The sequence below is a fragment of the Desmodus rotundus genome, chromosome 1 (assembly GCF_022682495.2).
Source record: "Desmodus rotundus isolate HL8 chromosome 1, HLdesRot8A.1, whole genome shotgun sequence".
NCBI classification, from domain to species: domain Eukaryota; kingdom Metazoa; phylum Chordata; class Mammalia; order Chiroptera; family Phyllostomidae; genus Desmodus; species Desmodus rotundus.
Window position 1 is genome coordinate 48555152 of NC_071387.1, and position 24788 is coordinate 48579939.

Below are 24788 nucleotides of genomic sequence, written 5' to 3' on the forward strand. Positions count from 1 at the left end.
TGTCCGGTCTCTAGGGGCTACCTGAACAATCACAATTTCATCCTTACAACGTTTTCTATAGTTCCCAGTAAAGAACCGTAACCCACGTGGACCCTCCTAGAGTCACCACATGTCTCTGGTCTCCTCCACAGATATAAACAATTCCTTTTACCTTTTGTAAAAGATTTTACTTATTTATTTTTAGAGAGAGGGGAAGAGAGGGAAAGAAACATCGATACGCGAGAGATGCGTGATCAGTTGCCTCTCCTAGGCCCCAAACTGGGGACCTGGTCTGCAACCCCCGCCCCTTCCCCGACTGGGAAACAACTGGCAACCTTGCCATTCGCAGGCCAGCACTCAATCCACTGGGACACGCCAGCCAGAGCTCCTTCTATTTATTTTTTAAAAGATTTTATTTACTTATTTTCAGAGAAAGGGGAAGTGAAGGAGAAAAAGAGGGAGAGAAAAATCAGTGTGGGAGAGATACAGCAATTGGTTGCCATTCACAGATGGGGACACAGCCCACAAGCCAGGCCCACACCCCAACAGCATATCCAACAGGCAACCTTTCAGTTCGCAGGCCAGCACTCAGCCCGCTGAGCCACACCAGCCCGGGCTCCTTTCACTTTTTACGAGAACAGTACCATGGCAGTAACAGTAGTAATAATAATGATGCTGTCTTGGGATTCCAATCTAAAGCATTCCTAAAATTTCTGAAAGAATTATCTCATTTATTTCTGATAAAAACTACCTTTGACAGACGGGGAAAAAAATCTACCTAAATCACATGTCTCAACAACAGCGCTACTGACATTTGGGGCCGGATAATTCTTTGTAGTAGGGGACTGGCCTGTCCATTTTAAGGTCTCTGGCCTCTACCTACCACACATCAGTAGACCGACCCCCCGCCAAAGATGTAAGAAAAACGTGCCCAGACCCTGGCAAATGTCCCCTGGGGGGCAAATCCCTACGCCGCCACCACACCCCCACCACACCCTCACACCCCAATTGAGAACCTAAATAATTATAGTAATTACCTTAGGGATATTGGACTTTGGGTGATTTCCCCCCTTATTTTTCTGTATTTTCTAAATCTTCCATAATAAATGTAAATTGTATATATTATTTCTTTAAAGTAGTGACTTCCTACTTTTTAAAAAGAAATATTATTAGTTACACAGATACCTTGAGTTGATCCTTGGGTGGGTTCCAATGTGTGGCTCACTCAGTTTTGAAAATTAAATTCAGTCTCTAAACATACCACCACACAGGCACCTTAAAGTAAGCTTCTCTTCAATGTGCAAACGCTACAAGAGAGGGACTTCTGGGGGAAAAGGCAGGACTGAAGCCTCTAATCATGAAGAAAAAAATGTCTAAACCCTTCTTCAACAGGGTAAAACAGTGGGGCTTTAGAAAAAGATGTAAAATAAAAACTGCTGTTTCAAGAAAAGTATTTGCCTGAAACATAGTCTACATATACACTTTAGTCAGAGAAATACTTGGATTGTAGAATCAAAAATAAGGCACATTTACATTGCTAGACCCTGGGGGAAATTTTCAAAATCAGAAAATTAAAATATCTGGATGTAAAAATCAGCTCTAGACTATCACACCAGGAATTTTCTAGAGTATTATTACCATTAATTTCATTGCTGGCTATTTTTTAAATCCGTATGGGAAGACTACAGCTGCCAAGTCCTCAATGAAGAACTCAGCATTTATTGCCCGTATGACAGAGATGACCCTCTTCTCCATCCGGGCCCCTGAACACCCACCACGCACCTTCTGGCCTCCTCTGCTTACCCAGGGTGCTTCCAAAGGTTCACATGTCTTCTGCTCTCAGGTAGAAGTTCTCTTTTGTTAAGAGGGGTGATGCCAACTGCTGCTTCCAGAATAGCCATGTATTTTTTGTACCTCATCTTGTCTCTCTCTCGCACTACAAGGTCTTGCAAATTTGCGTCACTGTTCAGCTGAAGCAGCTGAAGCAATCTGCAATGCTGGAAGCTGGAAGCCGCTGTGCCTTTAGATGCTCTGTGATCCCTAGCCAGGACTGTTAAAGTCTAGGTGGGGGGTAAGGGTGGCAGCCAGGCAGAGGCCAAACCACAGATAAATAAAGAAAAGGATCACTCAGATTTCCCTGCCATGGCAGTATTATATAAGGCTAAAGAATTCTGAATAAAGCGCTAATGAAAATATTTGCAGGACAACTGTGTTTCTAAACACAGCAGTCAAAGGTACACTCCCCGATTAATCTGCACATAAATCTTTGAGGCCAATAACCCTTCAAGTACTAATGGCGCAGGAGGTGATTTATCTCAAGGTCTGCTAATAATTGGTCCAAAAAGCCTGTGTGCCACTGGATGAACTAAAATCAGAAGCAGATTTACTCATTCTACAAAAAACCTCTCTTTAAAAGGCTGCACTTTGACAAATGAAGGAGGTCCAGTTGTCATTTTATAGCAACACATTTCTAAATGGTAATAAGCGCTTTGCTTGAGCCAATAGCAAAGATTGAGAATCAAATGTGTTTTGGATTGTTTTTTGTTGTAACTGTATTTTGAATACCTCTAGAACCCAACATGGGTGAGCTCTGCTAGCATGAAAATACATTGTCTGGAAATGAACAGAACCCACCCCCTTCCCCTTTTTTGTAAGTGCCTCCCCTCAGCTTTGATAACCTTTCTGGCCCGATGTCCGTGGGGTACAGTTGGATGGCCCAGCACAGCGGCCCACCTAATGGGCCATGGTACACATGACCTAGACTGGGTTGACCAGTCATCCCTGGGATGAAAATATAACATTCAGAGAGAAATGCCCTCTCGTTGGAGTTGCTAACCAGGGCTGAAAGGAGTTAGGGCTGCCGGCAGTCATGCTCCTCCTCTAGCAGAGAGGGCTCATCACTGGATGAAAAAACAGTACGCTGGAACTGTGATGACACTGAGTTTCTGGATCCACCTATTTTGTGAAATTTGGTTTTAGTTACATTTCTGTCACTCCGAAGGAGTCCTGACTTATACACCTCCCTGACCTACTTACTCAAGCTATTTTTTCCTACTCAATGTGCTATAGGAGTTACACTGCTCCTTGTCTAAGCAAGCCCCTGTAGAGAGAGGAAGCAAAACAGAAGAGGGAGTCACTATGGACTACTTCTGGTTAACTTAGATACCCAGTCAGTAGGTGTCCCGGGCCCTGTCCCAACCCCCAAATCTTGAACATTCTCTACAGATTCTCTCTTTCCTCACTTGCAAATTTTATTTTTCTTTTATTTTCTTTCAACCTGAATGACCTAAATCAGTGGTCTCCAAAGTGGGGTGCACACACCAACAATCTTTGGGGTGTGGAAAAAAATATTCAACCACCTATTTCCTTTTTTTCTCTCACTGATTAAAATTTTAGTTTGAGTATGTTTTTAAAATTCATACATACTTTGAAAACTAATATATATCAAATTACATCAAGGTGTATAATTTATAAATTAATAAAGTCATATACAGGGCAATGTTCAGATAGAAGTATGTGAGCAAAAAAAGCTTAAAAGCTTGGTAGCCTAACCCTTCAGCTGCTCCCTAAGCCTCAATTTCCCCACATATAAGACTAGCAGCCCAAACAGATGAATGCCCAGTTATGTTCCAACCACAACAAAAGACTAAGAGCTCCCACTTTACTTGGCCTGATTGTACAAATAATCTGACCACAATCAAGTGGTGAAAACAAGGGATAAACCATTTGGATTGGGAGTATTTCATTTCCAGAGCATTCATGACTATTACTCCCACTGGTTGTGCTGCAAACAACTGGTACCAGTTAGTCACAGGAATTCTTTTATGGGCTGACCTCGGTTGGCTACAGCTGCCGTGGCTGAGAAAAGCCCCAATACAGCCCTCATTTAATCACACAGGAAGATGTAATTATACTTACACTACAGGCTTTGTTCTAACAAATTGTATTTCTAATGACGCGTGATGAAAATTACTATACAATCCTCTCAAATAAGCAATGAAGCCAGAGCTAAGAAAAAATATCCAGTTAGACTTGTTACCCCCTGGAAGCTGTTTTACTACAGTGAAAGTGACACAATACTTTGGAAATGGCATGTTTTGAAGTTCCATTTTCTGTAGAATTTTTTATGCATTTAACATACAACTCTCACAAACTGGTTCCTAGCGATGATCTTGTACAAAATTAAAATTGCGTCTTTCATTAGGAAAAGAATTCTGCCTCAGCAGATAATTAGAAAGATCTGCTTTTCTCCCATAAATGAGATTGTTTGGTTTCCTAATTTATTTATTCATATTTTTAAATTGTCATCTTTGTATGAACTCCTTCATAATTCTACATAAGGACAATAACACGGGGGGGGGGAACCAATCAAAATATCCCATCCAGATATGTAATCATATGGCATTTTCTTTATAATTCTAGAAGTTCTTTAGAAATATGCATTAATTTGGTTAATTACCTGAGTTCTAGAAGTTCTTTGCAATGGCAACTCTCTGATTAAAAATTACTTAGCTATTTTTTAAAAAAATTTAATTCATGATCCGAAATGTCTTTTAATGCCGGATGCTCAAAATCTGTGTCTGAATGATTTAAACAGTACATAAAAATTCATAGGCCAGACTGACGTTCTCTTTGAACTGATTATTTCTACTTTGTTTCTGTCAGAGGTAAACAATGGGCATCCTTCTCCACTGGGTATTTTAATGGCTCCTGTGCTTTAGAACTATAAAAGTGGAAATGAACTAATGCCACAAACAGGCTATTTTACAGGGTGTGGTCTGCTTTTCAGGGAGCTGGAAAAAGCCTTACTAAAAGTAGGAGAGGCAGGAAAACAGCTACTTGTCTCTTTCTTTTTAAGCTCTACTACAAATAAACCAGATGACTTTATGCAAGTCATTTCATTCCCTGACTTAATACCTTGATATATAATATATACTTATATATTCACTACTCAGGTGACCCATCAGAACACAGTAAGAAGGACAGGCTATATGATGTAAAAGAATTATTAAAGAGTTCAAGAAGATTAGTTGTGGCTCTCCTAGATTCCAGCCCTTGTAGCCCAGAAGAGCCCCTTCCCTTCACAGCTGGTGCCCAAGCAAACCAACTCTATGTGTGACTTAGGGAACGACAGCTGTGGTTAAATGGGAAGGCTTCCTTTGAGTCCCACCTCTGCTCAGTAACACCTGTGGCCTTGCACAAGTTACCTGACCCTTCTGAACCTCTTTTGTCCTCTGTACAACTGGAATAAGACCCCACCCCAGGGGTGGTTTTAATAATAAATGAGATGAGGTATACTCATCAAGGATGGCATCTCCTCATCTCTTCCCTACCTTCCTCCCATCTCTCCCATCTGTCCTTCTGTTCCCAATACCTCTTCAAGAATTCTTCCTCAATCCTCACCTCTCTGCAGGCAAGTACAAGGTGCACTTGAAACTTAACCCTCCCTTGCAGCTACAACTTCATCCAACACACAGGGAAAGAACCGGAGAAGTCCAAGGCCAAGTGGTTTTGTAGGAAAAACAGAGACTGGAAACAGGCTGGCTGAAAGGCATAGGGACCCAGGGACTGGAGTGAGTGACAGAAACCCTTAAAAAGGAGAACAGCCCTGACCCTTGTGGCTCAGTTGGCTGGAAATCATCCCACAAAGCAAAAGGTCCCTGGTTTTTTTCCTGGTCAGGACACATGCCTGGGTTGCAGGTTCAGCCCCTCATAGGGGTGCATGCTGGAGGCAGCTGGTGGCTACTTCTTTTATGTCAACATTTCTCTACCTCTTTTTCTCCCTTCCTTCCCCTCTGTCTAAAAATAAAATCTTTTTTTAAAAAAGAGAGGAACATAGGGTCTTGGAGCCCAGCTCAGGTGGTACTCACCAACTAGGGAGGTTCTCCCTTATAATTTTTCCAGATTTTTAACCTCTGCCACATGATAGTTAAAAGCAAAAATTACTACATACAACTAGATGCCAACACACTGGACAATCTACAATGGTATCTGAATCGGAAAGGAAGAACTAAAACTGTCATTATTGGCAGATGACATGAAACTGTATATAGAGAACCCTAAAGATTCCACCAAAAAACTAAGAGAACTGATAAATTCAGTAAAGTAGCAGGATACAAAATAAATATCCAGAAATCAGTTGCACTTTTATACACCAATAATAAACTATCAGAAAGGAAAACTAAGAAAACAATCCCATTTACAATTGAATCTAGAACATAAAATACCTAGGAATAAATTTAACCAAGGAGGTAAAAGACCTGCACCAAAGAAAAAAATCAAACAAGATACAAATAAATGGAAACATACACTGTGCTCATGGATAGGAAAACTAACATTGTTAAAGTACAATGTTAAAATGTCCATATTACCCAAAGCAATCTATAGATTCAGTGCAATTCCTATCAAAAATACCACTGGCATATGTCACAGAACTAGAACAAATAATCCAAAAATGTATGTGGAGCCACAAAAAACCCATAAAGACACAGCAATCTTGAGAAAGGAGAATAAAATTGGAGGAATCGTGCTACCTTGATATCAAACTGTACTACAAGGGTATAGTAATCAAAACAGCATGGTACTGGAATAAAAACAGACATACAGATCAATGGAACAGAGGAGAGAGCCCAGAAATACAGTCAATTAGTATTTGACAAAGGGGGCAAGAATATACAGTAGGGTAAAGACAGTCTATTCAATAAATGCTCTTGGGAAAATTGGACAGAAACATGCATAAAATGAAAGTATACCAACCTTCTCACACCATGCACAAGAATAAACTCAAAATGGATTAAAGACTTAAATGTAAGACTCAAAACCATAAAAATCCTAGAAGAAAACATAGGCAGTAAAATCTCACCCATTTCCCATAGCAACATCTCCTCAGGCAAGGGAAACAAAAGAAAACATAAACAAATGGAACATCAAACTAAAAAGTTTTTACACAGCAAAGGAAACCATAAACAAAATGAAAAGACAACCTACTGAATGAGAGAACATATTCACCAATGATATATCTGATAAGAGATTAATATCCAAAATTTATAAAGAACTCAACACCAAAAGAACAAACAATCCAATTTAAAAAATGGGCAAAGGACCTAAACAGACACTTCTCCAAAGAGGACATACAGGTGGCCAATACTCTTATGAAAAGATGCTCAATGTCACTAATTGTCCGAGAAATGCAAATTAGAACCACAACGAGGTATCACCTGACACCTGTCAGAGTGCCTGTCCTCAATAAACCCACAAATAACAAGTTTTGGTGGGGATGTGGAGAAAAGAGAACCTTGTGCACTGTTGGTGGGAATCACCAAGCAAGCTTCCCACCAAGGGGTCGCTGTCCTCCTTATCCTGCCCCTCATAGGCTGGGTTTTCCCCTGCACACCCTCATCCAGAAAACAGAAGTGAGTTAGCTCCTAGAGTCACTGAACTTCCACACGATCCTAATGGTCCAGGCCCTTAAACGCCACAAATTCTGGCTGGTGCTCAGTGGATTGAGCACCAGCCTGTAAACCAAAGGGTCGCTGGTTCGATTCCTAGTCAGGGCACATGCCTGGGTTGCAGGCCAGGACCCCAGTAGGGGGAGCGTGAGAGAAACCACACATTGATGTTTCTCTCCCTCTCTTTCTGCCTCCCTTCCCCTCTCTCTGAAAATAAACAAAAAAAAACTTTAAGAAAAAAAAAGTCACAGGTTCTTAAGTCATTTCGTTTTATATTTTTCTATAAAATATTTCTAAATTATCTACATTTATCTTCAGTTTAAAACAACTCTTTTATATAAGTGGTTCTATTTTTTTCTCAAATTACAGCTTGAAAGTATCATATATTTTAGGATGCCTGTTACCATCATTTCGTCATTCTCATTATATTATAAACTCTTATAAAAATAAATAGTGAATTTGAACTTAATGAGTCAGCCCACTTATACCCTAAACAATATACATTTTTTGTTTGAGCAGTTCAGCCACCAGACACCTTTGAAATAGCAAAACATGCCCTCTGCCACTGGTTCAATGCGCTACAGGTAAAAGAAGGCAAGGCAAGTTTCTTGTTAGTCTCAGTAAATTTTAATTGACTTCACGTCAATTAAAAAAATCACGTTTTGGAAGGTCTGTCTCCCTCAGTATTCTGTGGTGACCTAAATGGTAGGAATGATGGCACATAATGTTTGTACTCTAGTGCCCTCCTTGCTCAGGAACCAGCATGCAAGAGGTACCCAGTAACATGAGGGTCACTTCATAAGTAAGAGTCCTCAAGGTGTACTGGCTAATTAGGGTCCTGTACCCCAGAACCAGGCTGCCTGCATTTGAATCCCAGCTTCACAGTTAGCTGTGTGACCTGGGCAAGTCTTTGAATCTCTCCAGGGCCTCAGTTTCCTCATCTGTAAACAGGGGATAATAGCACCTACTTGTTAAGGCTATGAAAGAATCATATTGAATGAATATATGCAAAACCCCAGTTTTTCTATGCTCCCAAGTGGACCATTTTGATCTTCCAAGGGTCCACTCAGATCTCCTGGTGGCCCTTGCCCTTTGGCAGCTGAGGTACTAGTAACCTTTGACCCACCTTCTGGAGGAGTCCCGGTGTGGCCCCCCGCCTGACCAGTCCTTCCAGCCTCCAGAAGGTAACTGCACACTGCCCAGGGCATCGTCGTTTGGACCTCCCACTTCTCCCTGTTCCAGTTCCCCTCGTACCTGCTGCTGGGCCACACTGTTTTCCTTGAGTCACTTCTCAGTACCTAATTATATATGTGTGTTTACCTGTTTATCACCTGTCTCTGCCTCTAGACTGCAAGCTCTACTCTGAAGGCAGAGACCTATGCTGCTGACATTGCATCCATTTCCTGTTGAGTTTTCTAGTGCAACCTAATACTAATTCATTCATTCCCTGCCCGGACAACCACTGAGCTCCCTGTCAAACACTCTGATTGGCATTGGACATATGAACAATACCAAACCATCTCTGTCCGAGAGAATCACCCAGCAAATGAAGTGACGACTAACTGCAGCCCATCATGCTGTAAGAGAGATGTGTGACCACGGAACAGGACCAGGACAAAGGAGAGAGAGGACAGCTCTGTCCCAGGATCTTGGCTTCACAAAGCCTTCACAGAACAGGTTCTTGAGTTAGGTCTCAATAACAAACTGACAAAAGGATCTGAGGCATCTCCGAAAGAGGGAAAAGTAACATCAAGAGCCAAAAAAGCAAAAACAACAAGGAGTGTTCTCAGACTGGTACGCAGAGCCAGCTGGCAGGAAGGCGGAGCATGGTGCACCTGTAAGCCCAGGGCTGGAGGGAGGCACGGATGCCATCTGACATGAGGCCCTGCACAGACTGGGGAATAGCAGATGTCATTCCCTCTGGCTAACACAGCCCTCCGAGATGATACCACACCATTATTTATCGCACATGTCCACTGTGCCAGCCACTGAGGTAAGTATCGTACATGTATTACCCTGTTGAGTTCTTACATTAACCGTAAGAAATAGATGTAAATTCTTTGTTTTCAGATGAAGAAACTCAGGCACCAAGTGACTAACTTATTTGCCCGCAGCCACTCAGGTAATAAGTAGTGGAGGTATGATTCCTACCCAGGTTACAAAATTCATGCGTGCTGATACCCACAGAGCCTCGGTAGGGGTCCTGGAGCCCTTAGCATGTCCTCATTGCAATGAAATGCAATTGCCTCTTTACTGTCTCCCCGGAGAACGTGGGTCTCATGAGGGCAGAGACTTTGCTCGGCTAATCACATATCCCTAGCACCTGGCACAGTGCCTGGCGGAATAGAGCCATCAGCGGTGCACGTTAAGAGGAAATGAATGCATGAATGAACATGGCTTTGACCTCTGCCAGTGTGTACTTGCCCTTCTTCTCTGTCCCTGTGGTAAAGGAATGCCACTTGTCCTGAAACCAGGATCTGAGTGCAGAACCCAAGGCCACTTCTGCCCCACCCCCCAGCTTTGGTCAGAGGGACCAAAGTTCCTGCAGCACAGCCTCAGCAGCTGCATGGACAGACCCTTCCCCAATGTGCGGTGTCCACCACCACCCTCTCTTTCCATTCTCATTCCTGTCTGTGTGCAGAAGAGTTAACATCCTTCAAAAGGCCTGCTCACAAGGTTGGCCCTTGGCTGACATCTGGGAACCTGGATGTTGGGAAGGTTCCCACCATTCCCAGGACTGACAAGAGTGGCTCCCTGTCCTAAACTATTTGCACAAACAATGCAGTTTATGATAAACACCTGCTTCCTTCTGGGAGTCTGAACGTTGGGTACATACTACACAGAGCATGCCAAAGTAGTTAAGTCCCCAGAACAAACCATGGGCACTGAGTCTAATGAACTTCCCTGGTCAGCAACATTTCTCACATGTTGTCACAACTCACTGATGTTGGAATTAAGCATGTCCTATGGGACTCCACTGGGAGAGGATGCTGGAAGCGTGTGCCTGGTTTCCTCGGACTTTACTCAGTGCGCTTTTTCCCCTTGCTGGCTTCACTGTAATAATCACAGTGGTGAGTACAACTACATGTGAAGTCCTATGGGTCCTCCTAAAGAATCATGGGACCTGGGGGGGGGGGGGTAGGACTCCAGAGATGCTGTGTCTGCACAGAAGCAGGATTGTGAAATACTTCCTGTCTGTCCAGTCCTGAGGAATCACACCCAGGGCCTGCAGGGGCCAGGCAGGAATGGAAAAGTGTGCGACCGGCTGAGAGGGATTGGGGACAGCAGGAGCATCTAAAGCAGGCAGCTGCTCTCAGCTCCTGACCACACCAGCAAGTCCCAGGCAGAGCTGGGCAGTTGGTGCACAACCACAGATGTTAAATCCTTTCACTCTGCTAATGACAAGTGCCCCCAAAGGATAACAGAGAACCCCCTGGGGCTTTGCACTTTTTCCAAAACCCAAGAGAAATGCCTTACATCCACAGATACAATGAGGATTCCTTTAAAATAAAATATACAATAAAATATGGGGGGTTTTGTCCAGACTTTGTGAAGCCACATCAAGAGTGGGATACAGCTCAATTTCAGACAATCCAACAGCAGTGGGCTGCTACCCTTCTTGGATTTCTTTTGCATAGCAAACCTGACCTTCGTAACGTGGATTGTCAGCGCCCACTCTCGAAATCGGCTTATACAAGTTATGCTAAGGAGACCAGACACACGGCAGCACAGATATTAAAGCTGCTGGTTTACAAAGCTTGGCTTGGTTCCAGGTTGATGATGATTAGCAGTGACAGGCAAGAGGAGGGAGAGTGCTCAGGCGTGACTCCAGGGCTGTCTTATGAAGGAAAGTCCACACTTGACCCTGTGGCCCTAAGCAGCATATCCTTCTACCAGGTAATGCTGGCCTCCCTAGAAGTAAGTGATGGAAAGGTGAGGCCTGCACAGCTACCACACCCACTATCCAGAGGACAACCCAGCCCTCTCTGCAACCAACATCTCAGACACGTCCTCACCCCCGTTTACAGTGAGTGGGGCCCTCACTGGCCTTGGTGTCCTCATAACCTCTGTCCATTCCTTCCCCATCTCGGAGGCTTTTCTTCCTCCAGCCGCCCCTCCCAACCACATCTCTACATTTCAGTCCTCAGCACTTGTGTATGCACCCCCCCAACTGTACCCTCTTCCCTGGTGTCACCAAGCTCCTACACGCACGTGATGCCCAGGCCAACCTCTAGCCTACCCCTACCCCCACTCTTGCTCTGGTCCTACACTTCCAAACGCCTCCAAACTACGGGCTCTCACAGTGTGATGCCCAGACTCACCTGGGTACTTCCAGAGATTCTCAGGGGCAGATTCTCAGGCCCCCACCGGAGACCTAGTGAATCAAAAACTCTAAGAACTCAGGGAGTGAGTGCTTTAACAAGCTCTCCGGGTGATGCGGATGATGGTTGAGAAGCACTGCATCACACTCTTCCACTTGCCTATCCCATGTCTGTCTCAAATGGAAGTAATGTTCTTTTTCCAATCCAGCTGATTTCCCTGTGTCTCTTAATATTGCCTACATTGACCAGTAATACATCAAAATAGTGCAACCCAAGCAAAATATAGTGGGCCTCCAAATGTAATAGGTATTTTAAAAATCCATGATTAATTTGTAAATGTAGAGCTTCATTTACATGTAAAGCTACATTAAATATAGAGAAGTACATATGTGTAGAGCATGTAGTGCTACATGCACTAGGCCAGGCCCTAAGGCAAATAAAATAATTTTCTGCATGGCTACAGAGAAAAAAAACACTTCCAAGCAGTTTGAAAGAAAGAACAAAAATGTACTAACACATGTAAAAATGTTCAGCAGTCTACCTTCTTTTTGGAGTACATAAAAGTAAAATAAAGAAGACCCTAATAACATACATAAACAATTTATTAACATGATTTTTAAATTATATTATTGTATATTTTAATAAGTAGAATGTACCAACACAATAGATGTTAACCAATACAATATCAAACACCGTTTTGTAAAGTGTTTAAAATGTCCACCATTGGTATCAATGGATTTTTTTTGTATGTTATTAACATCTGAGACAAGCATGCTTTTTTAGTGGGCATTAAATCAGCAGGTACAAAAATATGTCCCTGCCTACTTACTTCCCCTCACCTCCAAGAAGCTATGTGTTCGTTGATTCTTAGGAACATAAGGCATTATAATACAGGCACTGGGCCAGGCCCTAAGGCAAAAAAAAGATGAGCCAAAACTGAAATCAATTTCAAAAGAGCAATGGACTAAATTTACATTTTCAGTATTCTTCTATACCACTGAAACTAGGGAATCTACTCAAAAGCATTTCATCTTTATCTAGTCGTTCCTTAGAAAAGAATTTTTTAAAAATCAGGAAAGACTAGCCCGCGAAAAGATGTTCAACGTCAGTAGCCGTCAGAGAAGTATGAATGCAAATCACTTCAGGACTTCTGATCAAGATGGTGGCGTAGGCACACGTGGCTCATGTCTTCGAACTACATCAAAATTACAACTAAAATACAGGACAAACACCACTCAGAACTGTCAGAAATCAAATGGAATGGAAGTCTGACAACTACAGAATTAAAGAAACCACATCCATTGAGACTGAACCTGCAAGCTAGTGCCATATCTGACACTCCATCAACCTGGCTAACACTGTTTGACCCCAGAGACTCTGCCCCACCCAACTCACAGGCCCACCCAAGCTGCTTTCCCATATGAATGGCTGGTCTTGTCTCATGCTTCTCAACTTCCTAAATCCTATCAAACAAGCAACAGCTGGCCTCAGTGAGCCCCAGGTACAGCACTAGCAGCAGCCTGCCTAGATTGACAGCGTGGCTCCACCTGGGAACTCCCATGCCCAGCACAAGCAGCAGCCATCTCAAATGTTTTATAGCTCAGGTAGGGTGGCTCCAGGCAAAACACAGGTGGAGGCTGACCTTGGCCTGCACCACCCAGGAAACACCAGGACCAGTGCACCCAGTGGGCTGCTACAGACCACATCGGAGATCCACCACTCTGCCCCCACAGAGCTGATCCTCCACAAAGGGCAGAGGTTGGTGGTAAGTGGTCACAGCCAATCTTTGCAGCTGACTGGCCTGGGTAAATCCCTCCCACTGATCTGCCAACAGCAAACAAAGCTCGAGAGGAAGGTGTACTCAGCCCACATGAAGGGACACCTTGAATACCCAGTTTGGGTGATAGGGGAGTCTGTGCCCGCAGGACAACTACTCCATTAGGCCACACTGCCAATGCAGGGAGTCAAAGTAGCTCTACCTAATACATGGAAACAAACAGAGGGAGGTTACCAAGATAAGGAGACAAAGAAACATGGCCCAAATGAAAGGACAGACGAAAACTTCAGAAAAACAGCTGAATGAAATGGAGATGAGCAATTTATCAGATGCAGAATTCAAAACACTGGTTATAAGGATGCTCAAGGAACTTAGTGAGGACCTCAGCAGCATAAAAAAGATCTAGTCAGAAACGAAGGTTACACTGATTGAAATAAAGAACAATTTACAGGGAAACAACAATGCAGTGGATGAAACCAAGATTCAAATCAATGATACGGAACATAAGGAAGCAAAAAAAAAAACCAATCAATCAGAACAACAAGAAAAAAGAATCCAAAAAATGAGGACAGTATAAGCAGCCTCTGGGACAACTTCAAGAGGACCAACATTTGCATCATAGTGGTGCCAGAAGGAGAAGAGAAAGAGCAAGAAATTGGAAATCTATTTGGAAAAATAATGAAAGAAAAATTCCCTAATTTGGGGAAGGAAATAAACATGCAAGTCCAGGAAGCACAGAGTCCCACACAAGATGGATGCAAAGAGGCCCACTCTAAGACACATCGTAATTAAAATGCCAAAGGTTAAAGATAAAGAGAGAATCTTAAAATCAGCAAGAAAATAGAAGTTAGTTACCTACAAAGGAGCTCCCATAAGATTGTCAGCTGATTTCTCAAAAGTAATTTTGCAGGCTAGAAAGGACTGGCAAAAAATATTCAAAGTGATGAAAAGCAGGGACCAACAGCCAGGACTGCTCTACCCAGCTAAGCTATCATTTAGAATCGGAGGGCAGACAAAGAGCTTTCCAGACAAGATAAACTAGAGGAGTTCATCATCATCAAATCATTATTACATGAAATGTTAAAAGGACTTATTTAAGAAAAAGACAAAGATCAAAACTATGAACAATAAAATGGCAAAAAATAAAAATCTATCAACAACTGAATCTAAAAAACAAACTAAGCAAACAAAAAGAACAGAGAGCCGTGGATACAGAGAGTGTTGTGATGGTTGCCAGATGGGAGGGGCTTTGGGGGAATGGGTAAACAGGTGAGGGGATTAAGAAGGACAAATAGGTAGTTTCAGAACAGCCATGGGGATACAAAGTACAGTGTAGGGAATGGAGTAGCCAAAGAACTTATTCATGTGACCCATGGACATGAACTAGGGTGTGTGGATTGCCTGAGGGGTTGGAGGGTGCTGGGTAGAAGGAGGAAAATGGGGGGAAATCAGGAGAACTGTAACTGGATAATTAAAAAAAAAAAAAAAACCACTTCACACCAACTGGGATGACTAAAATAAAAACGGATGGACAGTAAGTGTTGATGAGAATGTGGAGAAACTGGAAACCTCATACAGTGCTGGCGGGACTGTAAACTGAAGCAGCCACTTTGGAAAACAGTCTGGCAGCTCCTAAAAATGTTAAACACAGAGTTATCATATGTTCTCCACTTGTAGGTGTGTACCCAAAAGAAACGAAAACTTATGTCCTCACAACCTGTACATCAATGTTCACACAGGCATCAATCATAATAGCCAAAAAGTAGAAACAACCCAAATGTCCATCAAGATAGGACTAAACAAAATGTGGTACACATACAATGGAATATTATTTGGCAACAAAAAGAATACAGCACAGATACATGCAACCATGGACACAGACCTTGAAAACATTAGGTTAAGTGAAAGAAGCCAGACCCACAGGTCCCCATGTTACATGATTTCATTTTCTGGGAAATGTCCAGAATGGACAAATCTATAGACTCAAAGCAGATTAGTGGTTGCTTTGGGTGGGGGCCACAAGGGCTTGGGAGTTGCCAATCAAAGGATGTGAGAGGTTCATGGAGGAGTTCTGTTCTTTTTAGGGCAATAAAAATAAAATCGATTGTGGTAAATATACCCAAAACCAATAAACTATATGCTTTAAGTAGGTAAATTGTATATGTGAATTACATCTCAATATAATTGGGTTTTTTTAATGGCCTAAAGCTAGAAGAGAAATTAAAACTTGGTTAGCTAAAAAGTGTTAGATACCTCAAATCTGTAACTTTTTCTGTTTCCTTCTCACTATAAATCTCTCCCAAATGATGATAGCATTTTATTATCATTTGACAATTTACAAGCACTTTTACAAATAAGGCCCTTTGGAGTCCTTACTATAATCTTAGAAGAAGATAATTATCTTCCCCTAATTTTATATTCCAGGATGTAGCAGCTCCCAGGTTAAGAGGTTTACTCCTGCTCCGTCGGTTGGTTATGGTAGATGTGAGTTGTTCCTGGGCCCTTTCTCCTACACTGTGGAGCATCGCGCGGCCAGGTAGACACTGTCAAGCCACAGACAGCACCGCTGACCAATCTCAGTAGAGAGAATGCACAAGCCTTGATTTTTCTGGGAGCTGAACACTAAAGCTACATTCAAGTCAAGTATAGTCACTCATCAGAGGTCTTGTGGTACCTTACATTCCAAAAGATACTGATAAATACACAGATTCGTGGGATGAAGGGGAGTCAGCATGCAGAGATTTATCATTCTGCATGGAACAACCATGGAAAGAACTGCAGTCTAGACTAGGAAGTCCTAGGTTGTCTTCAGTTTTCTCATCTGTAAAATGAGGGTAAAAAGAAAAACCTCTCTCAATGTCACTGTGCAGATTTAATGAGAATATACCTGAAAATACTTGATTTACAATAGGCACTCAACAAATGTTTGTGGATGATAATTGAAGCAGTCCAGCACCCTGATCTCTCCTACAGAGCCCAGTGGGTTCTCTGGGACATGCGGACTTCTGAACCTCAGATCTTGACAATGCCGATCAATATCAAAAGGTGTTGGCTCGACTTGGCACACCTGTGTACCTTCAGGTTAATTTTCCAACATCTTAGTTTGTGTGTGTGTACGGATGTTGTTTTTCTGAGCGACTCCTAAACCTAAATACATATTGGAACCACCCAAGGTGTGACTAAATCCACAGATTCCAACCAGAGATTCTCACTCAGTCAGCCTAGAGTAGTTGAGACAGTTTCCATTTGTAGGTATGTACCCTAAGTGATTCTCAAGGCATCACTGAATCATTGATATAACTAATCACTGGATGCTGTCTAAGGAATTCTTTTCTCATGTGTGGACTACAAAATAGCATTTGTTCACCAAATAAAACCCTGAACTCTGTAGCTATTTCAGAAGAAAACATAGTAGACGAGGGGAAACCTTTTCTCTTTTGCCTTAGTAGAATGAAAAGGAAAGAACAATATACAATTATGGGAATACAAGAATCTCCTGAAGTGGGAGAATTTTTCTGCCAAACCCTGCCCATCTGAACGATCTTCATTCACCCTTTCGAAGGGACTTTCAATCAAAGGAAGCTGTAAGTTCCTTCCTATAAGCTGATAGGCCCATCGTGATGAAAGTCATACTAAGAAAAGTCAAGGGTCTTAGAGAAAAAATAAGCTGGGAAGAATTTGAAGAATTTGCCACTATTTGGCTACTTACTAAATCTTCCCATTATCGCTGATAGCTTGTGTATTTGGAACCACATTCCCGATCTGTAACAATTACTCTCTTAGATCATAAACGAAACAATTTGCATTAGTTCACCAATTCACATTTATGTTCTCACCAAAAAGCATGTTCTCAAACAAGCTGGACAACTGTACGTGGATTCAAGCAGACGACTTTCATTCTTACAAGGTTTTGCTAATTTATACAAATATTTTTACAACTAGAAAAAATGTTGTTGGACCATTAGACTCACTTAACATTAAAACTGAAACAAAAGACACTGGGGCACTTTAGAAAACTGTTTCAAATCTCCCTGACGTCTTGCAGTGCCCTCGTCCTATATACCAAGGACCAACTTTTTTTTGTAAGCTTTATTCTGACTATTTTCAAACATGAATTTGAGTATTAAAAAAAAAAGCGCTAAACGCAACATAAATAGGCCGTCTAAAATAAAGCCAATCAAAAGCACGGAGATAGATTTTACCAGGCTTAGTAAGTGAGCCCAGTCTGAGCCCTTGACTGCTCCAGTCCTCTCCAGCCGAACCAAGAAGGAAACCCGCAGGGCTCAGGGCTGTGGCTATTAAAAGAAAGCACGGGCACTCTAAGAATCTGGAACTAGCGCGCCTCGTCCACCAAGCCAGAGACCAAGGAATCTCCAAATGTTTACATTTTGCTAACATGATTTCACTTTTACTTTACATTCCTAATCCACCTTTTCTGTACCCTACAAAAAAGTATTAAGTCGTCAGAAGCTCAGGGGCTGGAATGAAGGGGAAATGCTGTATTGTTTAATGGGGACAGAATTTCTCCTTGAGCCGATGAAAAAGTCCTGGAAACGAACAGCGGTGATGGTTACACAAGATTGTGAATGTAGTCAGTGCCACTGAACTGTATGCTTCAAAACGGCTCAAATGGTAAATTTTATGTTGTGCGTATTTTATCATAATAGCAACAGTAACAGAATCAAAGTATGGAGAAACAAACAACCCACAAGCTAGTGTGCTAATCGCACCTGCAAAGCTTGCAGGAACCCTGCCACCCCGGGGTGGGGGGACTGTGACCACTAGCTGTGATGCGCCTCTCCCGTGTGGCACAGAGGTTCAAACGTAGGACTGGATGCAAATACATTGTAAAATCTCTTCCTCACACCGAATGGAAAACCTAGACTCGTGCTTCTGAAACGTTAATATGCAAACGATCCCTTTGGGATCTTGATTCGGCGGGTCAGGATGGGATCTAAGATCCTGTATTTTTAACAGGTCCCCAGGTGATGCCGCTGCCTGACCGTGGACTTCACTTGGAGCAACGCGTCCTCGGAGCACTTGAAAGTAAATGTCACTATCAGTTTAGCCATCTGGAACTAGGTCTTCTCACCAGGAAACAGAGGGCTGATCGTATCTTTCAAGCAAATTGGTTAAGGACTTAACTTACCAACCAATCGCCGTAAGTAAAAATGCCTTGAGAAACTTGGACAGTAGGCCTGACCAAAGGGGGCTTCTAGGAGTACCCACCCATACGGGGACGAGGAATCAGCTACCGACGGTAAGGATAGTTGAGAGAGACAGAGAGACAGAGACAGAGAGAGAGACAGAGACAGAGAGAGAGACAGAGAGAGAGAGAGGCAACTTTGCAGAAAGACCTCGTGCAGACTCCAAAACAGTCTTGAAAATACCCTTCTCAAGCGCGAAGAATGCCTGGAATTCAGTGGCCTTTATCCAACATAAAGATTTCCAACTTAGTTTTGACTGAGTTCCCTATAGCAAAATCTACAATGCAGCCCTAGAAAACTGACAACGAACGCCCAGCAGCCTGTTCACAAGCTCGGCCCTCCCTTACAAGTGGGTCAGAAAGTGCAACAACGAAAATGCGGGGTCTCCAAAGTTCTGCGCGCTGCGGGCTGCGCGGCACCTCCGGGACTGCGGTCAGTCTCTCAGGTATGTGGAGTTTTCAAGCCTCGCAGCTGAAACTCAACGGGCAGGTCAGGCAGCCTTACCTGCTTTCAACTAACCCTCCACCCGCCTAAACCAAGCCACCCGCTCCTGCCCCCTCCAGGTAGTACTGCCAACGCTGGCAGCGCCAAGAGAAACTCAGAGGCCCTTTAAATCTGGTTAAAGAGAAGATCAACAGGAAGTGAGACAATTCCCATCCCTTAGGGGAGATGGCGCAAGGCCAGACAGGAAAAAGAAAGTGGCTCCCAGGTACCTGTAGTCGCCCTAGGTGCGTGCGTGATCGAACCCACTTCCAAACGATTACCCAAAAGAAACCCTATGATGCAATGTCGTCCCCCAGGGGGGTTGGGGAGCAAATACAGCTAAGTATCCCCCAGAAGGGAAACAAAAAAATAATAATGCTTAATAAAGTGGACACCAAGGTAATCGGAGATGGGGTGGGGGCATTAACTCGCATCTACTCGCGCTGCCCCTCACCTCCGTCCACACGACGGATCGAGGGCGCAAGCACTCCGCCACACCCGGCAACTCTCTCCCTTGCCAAAGTTGGGGCAGGGAGAAGGTTTCCTGGCGACGCCAGAGCCGGGGCTGCAGCGCCTGGGGCGGCTCTATTTCCGCGGGGCGGCTGGCAGCGCCTGGACGCTCCCGGGCGCTCCCCAGCCAGGGAGCTAGAGGGCGGAGGGTGCGGTACTCGCCTGGAGGCGGGGGGCGGCTGCAGTCGGCGGAGTCGGGCGCGGGAGACTGGCGGCTCTCGGTGGCGCTGGGGCGCGCTCCCACGCGGCGCCGGCTGCTGGGCCGCTGTCCCCTGCGCTCCCCGCGCGTCGCTGGCGGCGCCTGGCCCGAGCCGGACAGTAGGAGGCTGCCCCAGGAATGGGCGGGCTTAAGTGGCCTCCGCGGCCGCTCCTGTGTATTATTGTTACTCGGGCTATTTCCTGTTTGGAGGTTTGGGAGAAATAAAAATATATATATACCCAAGGTGGGGCGCAGAGGGCGTAGGGCGGCGGCGAGCTGGAGAGTGGCGGCTCAGAGGGGACGAGGGTGGGCAGCGCCTGTCACCTGCTTCCTCGAGACCCAGAGGGAGGACACTCAGCTTACGCAACGTTACTTGGGGGTGTCGAGAAGGACCAAGGGGGGAACCTCACACACGCCCCGGATCGGCGGGGCAGGGGCTGCGGCCGCAGGGAGGGCCTAGTCCCCCCCAGCCAGCGCGCCCACTGCCCTGCCCCTTCCCTTGTCTGCAAAACTGCGTTGAGCTTTCGTCCCGCGCACGGCGAGCGGAACACGTTGTACTTCTTTCGTTTTTTCTGACGGGGGTAGAACCCACAACCTTCGCAGACCACGAGACGCTCTGACCGAGGGAGCTACCCGGCCAGGGTCCTGCGCTTTCTCAATCCGTGCTCAGGTCGGCTTTCTAATCGTCTCCTGGATTGCGCGCTTGGAAGGCGGTAGCGCTGGCACTTTTCAAAACAGTACAGGAGGGATGGTTGTGGCCCATTGTGTGTGTGTGTGTGTGTGTGTGTGTGTGTGTGTGTGTGTGTGTGTGTGTGTTTGGTGGTGTTGGGGTCTTTGTTTCGCTGGCGTGAATGGATGGGAAGCAGGTTAAAGATGTTGGTGGAAAGTTAACATTTAGGATCAGCTTCCGTTCCCCTCCCCCACAAGCTCACCGGGAGCCGGGGTCGCCGGGACGGAGGCCCTAATCCGGAAATACCGGTTCCTCCCGCTGGGACAATAGGTGAGAGTGGGAGTGCGAGCCGGGGAGCCTGCTTAGTCACAGCCGGAACGCTGCCCGGCCGGCAGGGCAGTCTTCCAGTGCCCGAGCCTGCACCTGGCAGGCAGGTGCTCCTTTTCTTAGTCCGGCTAAAAATCCTGGTAAGGTGATGGGGACTTACTGTTTGAATGCGTGCGGAGTTTCAGTTTGGGATGATGAAAAAGTTCTGGAAATGGACGGTGGTGTTGGTTGCCCAACAATGTGGATGTACTTAATGCCACTGAATTGTATGCTTTAAAATGGTCACTTTTATGTTGTGTCTATTTTAAGAAATAGTCCTGGTAAGGGCATGCCCTCATTCATTCTAGACAACTTTGCTTGCGACTGCCAAGCCCTCCGCCCCGCCCCCCTCCAGGAACCTTTGCCGGAAGTAGTGGAATGAATAACTGTGCTTCTTAGAAAACTCAGGTTCATTTACTCTAGACGTCTGAGGGTACCTACTAACAAATCATTCCAGGAAGTGGGTAGACGGAGCCTAGAAGACAGTACAATTTTTAAAAAGATGAAGAGTAGTTTGTCAAAAACAAAGTGCTAGCAAGATGATTCAAGGTGTGTATAGTGTGCCACTGTTTACCTGAGAAAGTAGGAGCTGGAACATTCATGCGCTTGCTTTTTTTTTAATGGAAGGATACATAACATGGTTATGTACGGGAGCCAGGGAAAAGATGGGAAGCTCAAGAATAGGAGCTAGCGTTCTCTGACTGTATCTTGTTTTGGAGATTCGACTTTGGAATGATGTAAATTTTACACAATTATGAAAAAATCAAAAATTTAAAAAGCAAAATTCAACAAATGAATGTAGTTCTCAATCCGGTGCCCTACCCATGTAAAGGGAAATTATGTCAGATGACTTTAAAACACAATTACTTGACTCTACGTCCCTCAGGTGTATACTCGAAGGATGCAGAGAAGGTTAAAAACAGACTGCTCTTCAGTAATCACAGTGTTAGTAGTAATTATGTTAATGACGTTAAGCATGAAGTTTTTCAGTATAAAAGAGATAAATACAAAAATGAAAGAAGTTAAGCAATATTACATTAGAATTAGCATTTAGAACTACTTTTTCTTGAAAAAAAATTCAAGGTCTATTTACTCAAAATGCCCAACAAACAGGGACCAACCTGGTAAGTGGTCACTGCAACAAATTCTAGGTGGCCTCTGTCTGGTTCATGCGGGAACGACCTGAAATAGCCTTATCTCCTACCTCCCCCCAGTACTTTTCTGTTAATGTCAATACGGGAACCATGGAAATTCAGGTGCCCATACATCACTACCTCAAGGGTCTGTGAGTTAATGCTCCATGTTCTAAACTTCTACCAGTGGAGGTTGAAAGCTGATAAGTAAATATTCCTCCTTTGCCCCACCAAGATGAACTATCCTGAGACTCAGTTTACGTTATTTCTCAGAAACCAAGTCACACAAAATGGACCGATCAAGTGCCTGAAGCAGCAGCCTACTAGGTGAGGCTCCCTTGAACGGGTTCTCTCTGCGTCGCGGCCCCTCACTTCCTTCCCTAGCTCCTCAACAAAGCCTGTGTCCCTAGTCTCTGCTTCCCTGGAAACCCAAGCTAAGACCTGTATAAACTTTATCTCAGAATAACTAAATAGTTGGTGAGAAAATTATTGTAGCCAATAAATAATGGATGGCAAAAGTTGAATATCAGCATTTTCCAAAACCCTAATAAAATAATGGATCGAGGCAGTGGTCATCGATGGCCACTAACGTCATCGAAAAGATCACCAGACATTATGTGCCATCTGATGGAAACATACAACACAATGACCCATTCTTGTCCCCCCACAAGAACCCTGAGTCCGATCAAGCTTCTAGATCCAACTGCCAGCTTATAGGACCTGTCGGAATAGAAGAATGTGTTAAACGACACTACTGCTGGGGTATGGTCTACAAAATCCAGAATGTGGGGAACTCAGAAAGACAAATGGCCCACTTTCCTCGAGTAGCAAGGCATGAAAAATGATGCAGGGGAGAAACATTTAGATTCAAAGACTGTAGTGTCAGGGAAATACAATGGGTATTTCTTGTTTTGGTCCTGATTCAAACCAACCAACCTCTAAAAAAAATGATGAGATATGTGGGGAAAACTTGATAATCCCAAAGTTAGTAAAAAATTAGGTAAAATTTAAAAATGTTAATCCGTGCCACTGACTTAATCTCATACACAGAGTAGATGTTGCTACTGATGTGTTTGGGTGGCTTACTTATTTTATATCTATACATATGAATCTGTGCATATACACAAAAATAAAATATCTGTTTAATTTCTTTCTGTGTGTGAAATGAACATTTCAAAGAAGACTTGGGTTTGGGATTTTCTTCAAATGTGTGCAGGTAGGAAGAAAGGGACTTTGGCTGGCATAGCTGGTACCTGACCTTATCTTTGTTCTTTCCACCCACTCTTTTCATTCTGGGTACATGCTGTATGTATTCCTTTGTGCTTTCCTGTAAGCAGCAAAACAGCACTTTCGGTAACTAATAAACATTTCCACTCTGAAGACTAAACATTTCAAAATCTGCTCGGAAAAATAAGAAGAGACGCCTCCGTGGGCCACAGGGGTAGAGCTGTGGAAAATGGGGCAAGAACTCTGGGTTCCGACTTGGAGCTCAGCAGAGCTTCCCTCCCCGCTGCTGGCACCAAGGCAGTCCCACAGAAACCATCCTGCCTGCCCCGGAGACAAAGCCCTATTCTGCTGCCTCCTGTGACAGGGCGCTCTTGTGTTCTGTGCCCTGAGCTTCTGAAACTGATACTTGTGCTTCACCTGCACACTGGACAGACAGGATAGGGAAGGGGTCAAATCACAGTCTAAAGTGGGGCACTTGCCTCAATTCCACAGGCGGTTTCTTTACTGGTAATAGGTGCACCGCCACGCCTCAGAGGGAGCCTTGTTCCTAGCCTTGACTTTGCCATGTGCTGCCTTTGTGATCCTGAGTTTTGCCCTTAATTTCTCTGACTCTCAACCTCGGTCTCCTCACTCTTTGACCCAGCAACTCTATTTTCAGGTATCCATCCCTCCCACCCCCCCCAATACTCACACAGTATTAAAAGAAATACATTCAAGAATGCTTATCCCTCTATGTTGGAATAGCAAAAAAATAATAATAATTAAATGGCATAAAGAATGGCCGGATAAGCAATGGTACATTCATACAATGTGCCAAATGTATTTTGGTCCCATTACACAATTTATTGATAAAACATGACCAGCGCTTCTGAAGATGCCATATGCTTCCAAATCCTAACCCTCTCCTCTCATTCATTTCAAGGTAATTACTACCTTAAATTATGCAGTCAATTTTTTAAAGCTTTTACCAAAACATGTAATCTTCCTAAACGATATTGTTTGGATTTGCTTCTTTTGAGCTTTATAGAAATAGACTCACACTGTATGTAGTTTTCTGCAGCTAGCTCTTTAAATTGCAAATTATTTTTCTAAGATTTATTCAGGTTGTTGAATATAGCTGTATTTCATCCAATTTTACTGCTATGTTACATCCCATTTCCATGTGGGGGTTCTAAATTTCCCTTTGGATAAAATGATGCGCACCCTCAAGCAGACATTTACTTTCCTGGTGAACTTTGAAGAGGAGATGTCAGGTCGTCGGAGGATCGGAATTTGTAGAGAACAGGAGTGGTGCTTCTTTCCCCCACCAGGGAAACACTTCTATCATCCATGTCATGTGGAGGCTTTACCTTCTAAGTATGTTCGAAGTTGGTCACTGTACTAGTCTTTCCACTATGTTGCATGTTTGAAATTTTTCCTATATAAAAGTAAGGAGGGACCAAATTGAAATGACATCTGGATGTCTTC

General features: G+C 43.8%; 1 protein-coding gene across 1 annotated transcript in view; it reads right to left on the reverse strand.

The window, feature by feature from the left end:
* TJP2 (tight junction protein 2) overlaps nucleotides 1-20053 on the reverse strand; it is a 117002-nt gene extending 96949 nt beyond the window's left edge. The window contains exon 1 of the mRNA XM_053923942.2: nucleotides 19889-20053. The gene's annotated coding sequence lies outside the window, so the exon portion shown is untranslated. The remainder of the gene's footprint in view (nucleotides 1-19888) is intronic.
* Between the last annotated feature and the right edge of the window lie 4735 nt (nucleotides 20054-24788).